Raw genomic sequence first — 12310 nt, 5'->3', positions numbered from 1 at the left:
TCCCTCTCAGTGGCGTGAAAAATATGAGCCATATTAATGAGGCGTGTGAGGGAAAGGATAACACCCACGAGCAACTGTTGCTGTTACTGAAGCTACTCCTGGCTACACGGCTGCTGAGCATTGGTAATGCGATACACAAAGAAAGCGAAGCGTCTCGGAATGTGCGACAAGTGTCCACCGCTGGCGCCAGTTCTGGGCACGCTTCATAGAGAAAGTAGCTGCTGTTAATGTCTGCCTGTCTAGAGTGTTTGCATCGGAGCATAATATTTACAACTGTCGAGTCTGACTCCCTAATCGCATTAACTACCGTTTAATGTTTGGGCAGCCAAGCTGCCACGCCCACTAGTTGTCCAGCTGCAGCAATATACACTAGGAGAAAATTTCCTACCTTTCTACGTAAATTAAATATGTAGCATATTTGACTTACAAAATATAAAAGAGAAAAAGCATAAGGCAAAAGGATAAACACAATATTGAATAACGTAGCACGTTCGCAACAAAAATGCCATATCTTATAGTCTTGTATGACGAATTTCGGTATTAAAACAATGTTCTGTTTTTAGGTTACATAAATTCGAGCTTGGCTTTTTGTGGGGAATGTTTCTAGTTGATTTACGTACAAAACTCGAATTTCGGTTCATAAATTGCATTTTTTATTTGAGTTTAATATCTAGGAATTTCAAGATTAAGAGAATGGTCTGTTCTCAACTTACATAAATTCCACCTTGAATAGATGTGAGGAACGTTTCTACTTGATTTAAGTGCAAAGCTCGTCGTTAAACCGTTTCGTTTTTATATTTTAAGTGTATTTCGTTCTTAGATTTTTCTAAATTTAGTATGCAACAACTTGGATTAAGCTCAAAATATAATACTTATTTAAAGAATATTGATACTTGAAACTAACGTCGCAGATTCTAAATTGAAATGTACAATTGGGATCTAGAGAATGTTCTGTTCTCATGTTACATACGATTTTAACTAGATGTTGCGAACGGTTAAGCACATTACTCTTCGATTTTTCGCTTAGTGTACATATACATTTACAATGCATGAATAATTTCAATATTAATTGATAATTACAAAGCTGGGTAACGGCGCGACTTTTGAGCCTGGGCACAATATTTCACAAAATTAGACAGGCAATTTCAATTTTCCAATGGCAACTGGGGAATAGCGGGGACTCAGCCAAGAGTTATCAGCGCTAATTGTCAGCCCGAGTCTATAAATCTTGCCCAGCATAGCGATAGTTTGGATGCCAAAGGGATACTTGGATGCTGCCCGACTCCAGCAACGGGGGTAAGGGGGTTATCTCTCGCACATAATTACGTGGTCGTCTGTGTGTATGCGTGTGAGTAAGAGTGTGGGCCGATAAGCGCTTGCCGTTGGGGCTAGTCAAGCGTTATGCCGGCTGATTAGACCGGCAAGGGGAGTGGGGGTGCACATACACTCTACGACAGCCCCAATTACACAGCGGGAACGCTGTTGATAAGGCCGCTCGCTGCCGGCAACGTTATCCTGCCATGGTCAATTACAAGCGCAATGTTTTAATTTGAGCTGATAAAGTGAGGGGCCTAAGTGAGGGGGTCTAAGTAAACTATCGTTGATGCTCCGTAATTTTTAGAGTTTATTGAATGTGAGGTTCGGGGTTTATTGAACTTGCCACAAAAATCTTCAGAAAACAAATCAGTTTTGATAAGGAGTAAAGAGTTCTTTTCCAGGGCTTGGTCTCTGGTTTCAAATTATTGTTGTTGTTGTTGTCGTTGTTGTTTGTGTTGCTGTTGCTGTAGGGCCTCCGCTTGCAACACAATGCAATGGCATTGTTTTCTGTGCACCTTTTGGACCGCAGGTCGCCGTTGCCGTTGCAGTCGCAGTCGCACTCGCAGTCGCCGTTGACGTCAACGTCTTTTACACGCTTTCAAATTGCAAAAACTGTAGCAGCCGCGTCTTGGCTATTGTCTGAACTGTGCCTGCATCCTGGGCCGGGACCCTGGGCCGCTCCATTGTTTCAATCAGTGGCTGGGCATTGTTGGCAGCGGCTTTTGCGAAATACACACGCATACAAAAACACACACACACGCTTACAAAATACAACATTTTACACCTCTTTTGTTTTTGTGTGAGTTGTTTTTGCTAGCAATTGTATTTTAAAGAGGTTCAAGTGAAGCGCATCTAATTGCCAGCGTGCCGGCGAAGCGGCCAACCAAGTGCCTAGTGCCAAGTACCGAAGTGTTTTCCAAACTGTTTTAACGCCCCATGCCCGTAAACCTGGCCAATTTTCCCGGAAATCAAAAAAGGTGCGCTACAGTTCGGCCACGTTGATATATGAAGCGTGTCAACTGCATCTTTAGTGGTTTTTAATTTGAAAATTGTTTTGGTCACTCCCACAAGATGTGCCTTTGGCCGGCCCGCTCATGATGCCGGGGCGTGTGCGTTTGTCCAACAACTGGCAAACTCTGCTGAATTTTATACAATCCCAACTGGCCCTTTTGTGGTGCCTTTGTCAAATGTTTGTTGGCACCTTTAAACATGCTCCTCGGCCCGCATAACGATACGCATACAAATGCGAGTCCTTGACTCTCAATTTAATTGCCTGCCTGTCAGATGCCAAACAAGCTGCAATTAAAGCATATGTTCCTTTTAGCCAGAGCCACTCGTATCGCAGTCGCATACCAATCAAAATTCATATCATGCGATCTGCTCAAATCAGCCCATTATGGAGATGTTTATCATGGTATTTGCCTGTCTGTGTTTGTTTTGATTGCCTGCAAGTAGTTATGAAAATCTGTGAATCTGTGAATCTCTGCGTTAGCCTCCCCCACGTTTGAAGCCTATTGTACAATTTATAATACCGTTGATATTGTGCGGCAGTTTTTGCACCCTCATTATTTTTGGCTTTTGTGCAGCGCAACAAGCCAATTATGTTTAGATTAAGCGGGACAACAGCTGAGTATTACAGAGAGCAGCAGTATCCTTAATTTATTTGCTCAAAGAAAAAAAAAAACCCAACATCAAAAAGTTATTTATCATGCCCATATATGGTGGCAACTTCATCAGCTGTCCCAGCGCAACCGAATCTGCATATGAAAACCCATTTTAGCCAAGTCATGTGCAGCTGTAAGTGTGTCCATGTGTGTGGCCAGATCACGTGTCAAATGTCTCAGACATGCCAAAATGATTTAATAATGAACTCGACGACAATGCGACTCGAATGCATCATCCACTTCATGAGCATATGAACTGTACCTTGCTCCCTTGACATCCACATTGCTGACAAGCCAATTGTTTGATATTTTTTCCACTTTTTTCGACAGAATTTGCTGTGTGAAAAATCTGAAAACAATACCAATATGCAAAAGATAAACTCGCACACACCAACTGGCACACAAAGCACTTGAGTTTCACAAGTTGTTGAGCTGTTTGATGAGTGTCAAAAAGGCAGCATAGACTACAAGCGGATTAGCAGGATTTGGTTCTTTGTTAGCAAGGATCAGCCAATTTGGAAGTCAAAGTGCAGACGAGGCATTATGCGCTTATCAGCTATAGAGGCTGCACTTTTCGATTGGTACCTAACCTGGTAAGAGTCATTGTTGGGGGCTCAAACAGCTGCCAGAGTCGAATATTATTGATTGCCAGTGAGTGAGAGAAACGTAATTAAAAGATATTTTTGACTCTTTCTTTTTTATTTGTGTTTCTTGTTGAAAGACGAAAAAAATGTTTTAAGATTTGGTACAGGCTATTTTGATTAAACCTCCTGAGACAAATAACAATTGTAGACCACTAAAAATCGCAGCTGTTTTAATGTTCTTTAAAGTTTTTACATGCCTTTTTTAATAAATATTTTTATATCCTTCTAGGGTGTATTATAATTTTGTCGTCAAATGTGTTTCGCATGGAGGATAGATTTTCATCAGCACCTTTCGTAGATCCATAGAGCCACGTCCATCTGTCTATTTGAATACAAGCTAGTCCCCCAGTTTTAAAGCTATTTTCACGAAGCTTTACTTTGCAAGCAGTTTATGTTTCGGACTCAGCCGGGTTGGACCACTATCTCTATATATAAAACTGTTTGTCCTGACTGACTGACTGACTGATTGGTGATCAACGCACAGCCCAAACCGTAAGAGCTAGGAAGCTGAAATTTTCACTGTAGCTACCTTATGTGATGTAGGTGCACGTTAAGACGGCGGGAAATTCCACCCGCAAGTGTGGAAAAATCGCGAAAAACGTTTGTATGTATCTTTTTTGTTTACGATCCGATCGGCCCCAAACTTATTTTCACAGATCTTTGTTCAAATTCATTTGAGGGGTGTTTCACACTTTTCGAAAAATCCGTTACTCCTTGGTGGAAATGGAGGTCAAAGATTTGGTGGATGACGTTTTGTGTTCAAATTCGTTTCCAAAGATCTATAAGAAAAATCATTTGAGACGTGTTTCACACTTTTCGCAGAATCCAAACTTTTTCGGGTGGAATGCGACTCAAAGATTTTTTGTGCAAAGTTTTAAGTTGTGTCCGATTTGCTTCAAAATTATTTTCAAAGCTCTACATAAGAACTTAATAAATACGTATTTTAGCGATTTGGGAAATTCCACCCGTAACAGTGGTAACTTGGCGGAAAACGTTTCTATGAAAATTGTTTGTTTACCGTCCGATGAGTTTCAAAATCATTTTCAAAGCTTTTTGAGCACGTTAATTTTTAGCATGCGTTCCACGGGCAAGGCCGGGTTATACCCGCTAGTATAATATATATATATGTATATTCTAAAGTTAGGTTCTTTATGAATAACTTTATTGTTTATCACGATATCTTGACCAAATTTATGAGCTAAATCTTATCAATATCAGCATACTATATCATATAGTTTTTTGGAAAAATCCGATCGAATATCATTTTTGGTTGTGACAAATTTTGTGTTTATCATCAAAATATATTCACTCAACCATTGCGAGATTGTTGTCTGCGGTGTGCTTAAGAATGCTATTTTTTTGTTATTTGTTTTCTATATCAAAAAACTTTTACAAAGCAAAAATAATAATAATAAATACTCCATATCGTTTAATATAAATGGAATAAATGTATTTCTTTACTAAGCTTCATTTAACTACTAAATATTAAGCCTGTTTTTTAATTTCTTAAATCTTATATTTTTACTAGTTCTAGGTCTTCATGATTTATTTTGGTATAATACCAATATGTACTTAGTTCCCGACATTTCACTTATTTAAGGATTTATTAATTACTTAAACATGTACATGTATACGGCGAAGTCTTAGCAATAGAATTTTATTAAAAATCAGGCTTCAAAATCATAAATAAAAGTTATAGAAGGTAGTGAATATAGTATCTACAGCTTCACAGTTCAAAAAAAATAATTAAATTCTCGCATTGGGCTCATACAAACTTTTTTTTTATAAACAATATCTCAATTAATCTTTTATCCACAATATTCGCTTCAGATTTTATCATATCCATGCCGAATCGAACTTTATTTGTCAAAATACCAGTTCAGCCAGACTTTGTTGACTTTCGTCTCTCTTTTTCTCTATCTTCCATTAATTAGCAATCCATAAAGCCAAGTAGCTCACAAATTTCAATCAGGCGAATGGCAGGGGGAAACCTGGCACCACATATGTAAGTACAATAGTCGCCATACGTTGCTCATAAAGGCGACGGCTGTCGGGGCAGGGCAGGGCTCGGGCTACCAAAGTGTCGACATTGTGTGCTGGGTGCTATTGATATAGTAAATTTCCAAAGAAATCTTAGAGATTGGTGGCGGTTGATAAGCGTGGAACAACAGCAGCACAGCAGCAGCAACGGCAGATGCAACCGCGCTTTATTGGGCCTATTGGACATGTATCTGTTGGATTGCTGGCGGCAAATGGCGCGCGTGTTCATTAGCCGCCATAATTTATATGAGCCAACATATTTATTGAATGTTTTGGCAGGCGTTTTAACGGCTCGGCTAGCTGGCTAGTTGGCCCAGGCTCTGGTATTAGGTAACATTCATTGGCCACAGCTGCCATGTCGGCGTCATAAACTTTGGACAGTCAGACAGTCTTACCACGTTGAGGTCTGTGCCTAGTGCCTTGCACTGACTGGGTGTGGTGCCTCAGCGTCTGCGCTCGGAGCTGGCTAAGCTCACAGCGTGCAATTATTTTCGAGTGTGAAAATAATAAAAATGCCAATGGCGAAAAGAGTGTCCTGCGGTTCTCGGGCCCTCTAACAATTGTCGAAAAAGTGTGCGGCACTTGTTGTTGCTATTGCCCCTGTTGTTGTTGTTGTTGCTCTTACTGTTATTGTTGATTTAGTTGAGTATCCAGCTGCCTCTTAGCTGAAAGGCAATTTAGTCTACCTACATATACGTGCACAGTCGGCGCACTCGAGACGCTGTGGGTGATGGATGGATGAGGCACTCGGCATTTGGCTCAAGTGCTTGTTGTGTCCTTTTGTTTGAGCTAACATTATTCTTTACTTTAAATACCAATTAATAACTGCAGCTGAAGCTGGCAACTAAAAACTGAACACAACTTGACTCAATAACTGGAACACACAAGTGGCCATGGAGCAACTTTCAGCTCTCCTTCTCCCTCTCCCTCTCTCTCTCTCTCTCTCTCTCTGTCTTTCTCTCGCTCTTTCCCTATCTCTCGCTGAGTTTTCTGCAAATATCAGTCACATGAATCCCTTTCGTGTCGTTGATGTTGCCGTTGCTGCTGCTGCGGCTGCCGCTGGGCTGCTGGCGTGAATGCGTCATAATCTTGCCACTTGAAAATGAACGCAAATATTTGCGGAACAACCGCCGCTGCCGTCGCGTCGTCAACTTGAAACAATTAATGTGGCATTTGTGTTACGCCGTATGACTTTCGGCTTCTGCGGCAACCGCCGCCGCCCAGCACCTTCACAAACAAATGCTAATGGGTATGACAAGTCGCCGCCGCCACTTACTCAATTACTTTGCCAAACATGGGGCCAATGGACAACGCGCTCAGTATTTATGATTTGTTTGCGCCGACTTCGTCTCCGTCAACCTCTTCATCTCAGTCATTTCGTCGGGCCATTCCAACTACCAGGCGTCAATATTTACCATGCAAATACAGCAACAGTGCCCGGCCACAGTGTGGTCAGATCCGATCGTGGTATGGTCAGGTGTTGTCTCTTGTGAGCTGTGGCAAGTCGGCACTTCAGTGCGTCCGATCTGGCCCGCTGCCATCGTTTGGTCAGCCCGAGCCGGGCATTCTAGCGGCGTGCCTGGCATCTGCAGCTCTCGGATACATCTATTATGACTTCAAAGTGCCGTCACGCCAATTGTTTGTGGCAGATTTCTATAAACTTTGACTCACATTTGCCAATTAACTGCGACACTTTGAGTGTGTGGCACAGCTAGCGGGCTCTATAAATAAGCTCAATCACAATGTAAAGCTTCCAAATTAGCAATTCGAATCACAAATACACTTTGGGTAACCAACTTAGACGGTTAAGACTTGGAGAAAATAGATTTTCAAGAATATATATTTATTTTTTTTATATATATATGTATAAATAAATAAATATTTTATGTAATTATATACTCTTATAGAAATAGTTAGCTGCATCTTATAAATGTCCTTAAGACTGCACAATGGAACTGTTAAAAAAATATTCAAATATTTATTATAATATTTTTTAAACTTTTATAATACTTTTTAATAACTTTTATTTAAAAATTAATTTTCTTTAAGTAAAAGTATACTGCTTATAAACGATTTGTTTATAATTAAAATAAAGCTGAATAGTCCCTTGTCATTAGTAAATAATTCTAAATCCAATTCTAATTTTATCAAATTCGTACCATTTACATTTATATCTTATAATAAATAAATATTACTTTTCCAAATTTGTAAAGAATTTCTTTTAAATAGTTTGACCAGTTTCACGTTTGCCATCTCAAATCCCTTCCAATTAGAACTCAAGTAAGGGTATAGAAACTCGCCGCTCGCGCATTCAAATTGCATGAATGGAGCAAGGTGACAGGGACGAGAACAATTGACCAAGTGTAAAGTCAGCATTGGGGCCTCGGCTGCAGCTCCTGGGCTGGCAATGTCTCGCAGCTGTGTGCAATGTCAATTAGCAGCCACGGAATGACACTTTATGTGCGTCGCGCGAGAAGCTACTGCCAGATCCTTGTGCAAAGTGCAATCAGTGCAAAGCAGAAAGCCAACGAAAGCCAGCGACCATGAACGGCTACGCAGTTGACAAACAAATGTGCTGGGAGCTGCCAGCTGCCAGCTAGGAGCTGCGAGCTGCCCAGATAGCCAGTGGCACCCTAGTCCAGAAGTCACAACTGAGATCTGAGCCAAACAAACAATTGATGGGGTCCAGAGTCTGGGCCTACCTGGGAGCCCGATTCGCTGCCAGACAACAGTAACGTGGATTGTCTCTGCGCTCGCAGCTTCTGAAAGCGGTCACAGTCGATCCGCAAAGTGACTTGTAAACATTTTAGCAACTTTTCAACTTCAACTTTAACTTCAACTTGAGGCCGCCTAATGAACTGCCCGCTGAGGCTGTGATTCTCAGTGATTGGCATTCTCAATCTCTGCTGCAGTGCAGTTGCAGTTGCAACTGCGTTTGCATTTGCATTTGCAATCGCGTCTGCCAATTGACAAGATAAATACATTTAGCTAATTTGATTTCAGACGTCGCGTCGCGCCTTGTGTAGGAAGCTGAAAATTTGTACGCATAAAACGCAATTAAGTTGTAATTAAGCAACACAAAGGCAGCCGCGGCGACGGTAAAGCACAAATAAGCCCGCCATCTAAGGCCAGTCAATGACAGAACTAGCCTGAGCCCACGCGCCCCTCGTACCAGCTGAGACAATGGCAGTCAAAATTCATTAGCCGAGCGGCGACAAATAAACCAAAGGCCTATAAATGTTGTGTATATACATAATTAAATATGTGCACTGGCCCAGAGGCACATTAAAGGCGACAGAACCGCACATCCTATGCCAGGAAGCAGCCGGCCGAAATTACAAAAGTCAACCAACCCCCAAAAGGCACATAAAAACGCTTGAAAAGCGTATGCTCTGCCATGGCCGAAGCGCCAGCGATTCTGTGTCCGGGGGGTTGGGGCTGTGGCCGGGGATCTTTCAACAACTTGAACAGCCCCCAGCCACCGCGCCCTGCCAGCATCATCAGCAACCGAGTTGAGTTAGAGGCTTTTGAAAAATTGCAAATTGAATTAAGCCAAAGTTAAATGGCTAAATGACTCGAGAGCCAAGTAGCCCAGAATGGAGGCTGGTATTCAGACATGGCTGGATGCCACCAGTCGATCCTTGTGGACGGGGGTGGCATGCTGGGGGTTGCGGTTAGGCGCATGATATCAGCTAATATGCTGAGAAGGATAAACGCACGCTAAAAGCACAGGCACAGTGGAACAAACATAAAACCCAGAAATCGAAATCTTCATATGAGCTCTGCTAATTGCATAGATATCCTGTTGTCCATGCTAAAGAAGCAACATTAACAAAAATACGAAATAATACTTTTGGATATAGTAGAAGCATTCAATTCTCTTGTAGTTTGAAGTAAACAACAATATGCTTTTACCAATTTATATATATATATTGTTTTTATTTTAGTTTTGCCAAGCATTTCCTTAAATAAAAGATAGTGTAAGCATAAATATATCAGTTGGAAATCTGTTTAATTAACTGAACTTTTTATTTATCCGACATATCGCATGTTTTTAAAGGATGGAAACTGAGAACTAGTACATATATTACATGAATACAGCTTTTTGCCTGTATTAAATATTTTTATTATTTTGATATTTTAATCTCTGGTAGAATCAAATTGTATATTAATTGGAGAAATTTATATATATAAATGTCAAATTGGAATAACTTTTTTTTTTTAATAAAGAATTTTAATTCAGTTTATTGTTCCACACTTAATTAGACTTACTACAAATGATCCTTAACTTCGTCCCACTGTATCGTTGTGGCACCACAGTCAAAACCCGAATGCCCGCAAACCAACAAAGCTGAGCTCCCCCTGGCGCGCTTCTGCCTGAGTGTTAGTGTTATTTACCAGGCTAAATTATTAAACGATTGTTAAACGAGCGGATAAAGGATGAGCGTGAATGATGATGATGATGATGATGATGGCGCACGAGGGGGCTGCCGGAGCGTGAAACGGGCTGGACTCGGGCTCAGGGTGGGCCATAGAGCTGCAGCACAGGGGAAATTTGATATTAGGTAAATTTATTTGATTTACATTTTTATAGGGTTGTTTGGAATAGAATGGAATGGAATGGGAGGAAAAGGAATGGGATGGCCTGTTGTTTGCCAACGTCGTCCTCGTCGTCGTCCTGCGCTTATCGCATTAAATGCCGGCAAGGAAGATAAGAACTTGTCTAGCATGGAGCCAAGTAAGCGAGCATAGAATAAATACAAAATAAATTAATAAAATGGCCGCGTGAAAAGAAATCATAACGAGCTTGGACGTGCGTCAGGCGCAGTGCGCTGTGTAGGCAATTATGTGAGCAAAGTGGCAGAGAACACTGCGAAATGATTGCGAGCGGGGAGTGGCCTGAGGATAAACGCCAGGCGAATGTCAATTTCAATGCAAGCCATGATTGACGGGGTTTTTGGCCAAGCATCTAACCAACCAAGCTGGCAGGCGACCTTGCACTGGACACCACCCCCACCCGGGACCAAGTAGCCAGTAAAGCAATCAGCGCCAAATCAGAAGTTTATTTATTTGTTTGTTGTTTGGCAAACATTTACGCCATCAGCAAAACGACACCCAAGAGCTCGTTAAATGCGCAGTCATGCGGATGTAATTCAATAAACGAGCACGCCATCATCCGAGTGGCAACCCTGGCCCCTCTCCCTCTCTCTCTTTCTCTCTCTCTCTCTCTCTCTCTCTTTGCTCCTGCTATCCCTGTCCCTGGCAGCCTTTAGCCATCAACACCCAACCGTTTAGCTAGCTATATACGACTCGTCTACTCGTATACGAGAAGCAGCCGCAATTGCCACAACAGCCGCTGAGACTAAATGACTGACTGACAACCGCATTCTATTTGTGTTTGTATGTGTGTGTGTTTGTGTGTGCTGAGGGGGTTGGTTTATTTACTTAGCATGGAAAACCACCCCACAGCAAAACTTGAAACCGCCTCAGCGACCCTTCGCTGTTCACATGCCTCGGCTCAATAACGTTTATTGACTGAAATTTCGCACCAGCTTCATCCTGCTGCATCCCCCGCGCCAAAATCAGAACTGTCAACACGTCAAATGGGGCATCGTCAGCCAGGGATTCGTTTTTGGGCGGACAAAAGGGGTGGCCACGTTTTTAGCATGTTTAAGCGATTTAACGCATCGCAGGGATAATGAAATTTTGATTATGTACCGCTTGGCTGGTTCTGTTAGCCAAAACGAGGCGTATTTATCGCTGCTAGTGTCAAGTGTGTGTATGTAATTCAATTTGGATGCCCTCAGCTCGTGAGGGATTTGCCTTTGTCATCTGCTAATTAAGTTGTCTTGTTAAAGACCTTAATATGAATATATGTTTGTCTAACATATGTATGCGATTTCTTATGAAAACTATTGAATATTTGCGAAAGGTCCGAGATATGTATTCCAATGAATTGAACACGTAGAATCTGTAAATTTCTGAGCTGTGACCCTTGTGAATGTGAAATAAGAGACTACAAAAAGGCATAAGCACTTTTTCTTAAACTATAAGTGCTACGTTTTAAATGTATACTTAATTATAGCATACAAGTTTTCCCAACATTATGTTTTACTAGAAAAGGTTTTAAGTTATCGTCTTTCTATGAGATTTTCATAAAAAACAAGTGAACATTTTACAGTCCTTATTATTTTTACCTTTTCACCTTCTTCACTCTTATGCTCGCTCTTTCTCTTTTATCTTCACAACCACTCAATCGATATATTTTGTCTTTAAGCATTTGTTTGTCTTTAAGTAAGGTTGCACATTTTGATGCTTTATTGTAGCTATAACGCTCTTTTCACATCTAATATAATAAAATTGAACATAGTTCATTTTACTTTATCTTCCTGCCTCTCAAATATGAATCGCTCTTCAATGCGGTATCCATTATCCTAAAAAAAGAGTTGCGATACTTTATTCGACTAAGTTTAATTATTAAGAAATAATTTCATTAACTTTGCAAGGAAGTAAATCTGAATTAATATATTTTACTGAATACATAATAATTAGATAACATTGTCAAAATTGTAAAAATACGACTAAGAACAGTTAATTAATTTTATGAAATTCTATAATAATCAGTTTCTGAAAATAGCATTTAAT

Source organism: Drosophila montana, unplaced genomic scaffold (genome assembly GCF_035044405.1).
Source record: "Drosophila montana isolate Dmon_TW-CO22-7 unplaced genomic scaffold, ASM3504440v1 contig_1264_1, whole genome shotgun sequence".
NCBI lineage: Eukaryota > Metazoa > Arthropoda > Insecta > Diptera > Drosophilidae > Drosophila > Drosophila montana.
Note: the sequence above shows the minus strand (reverse complement) of the source record.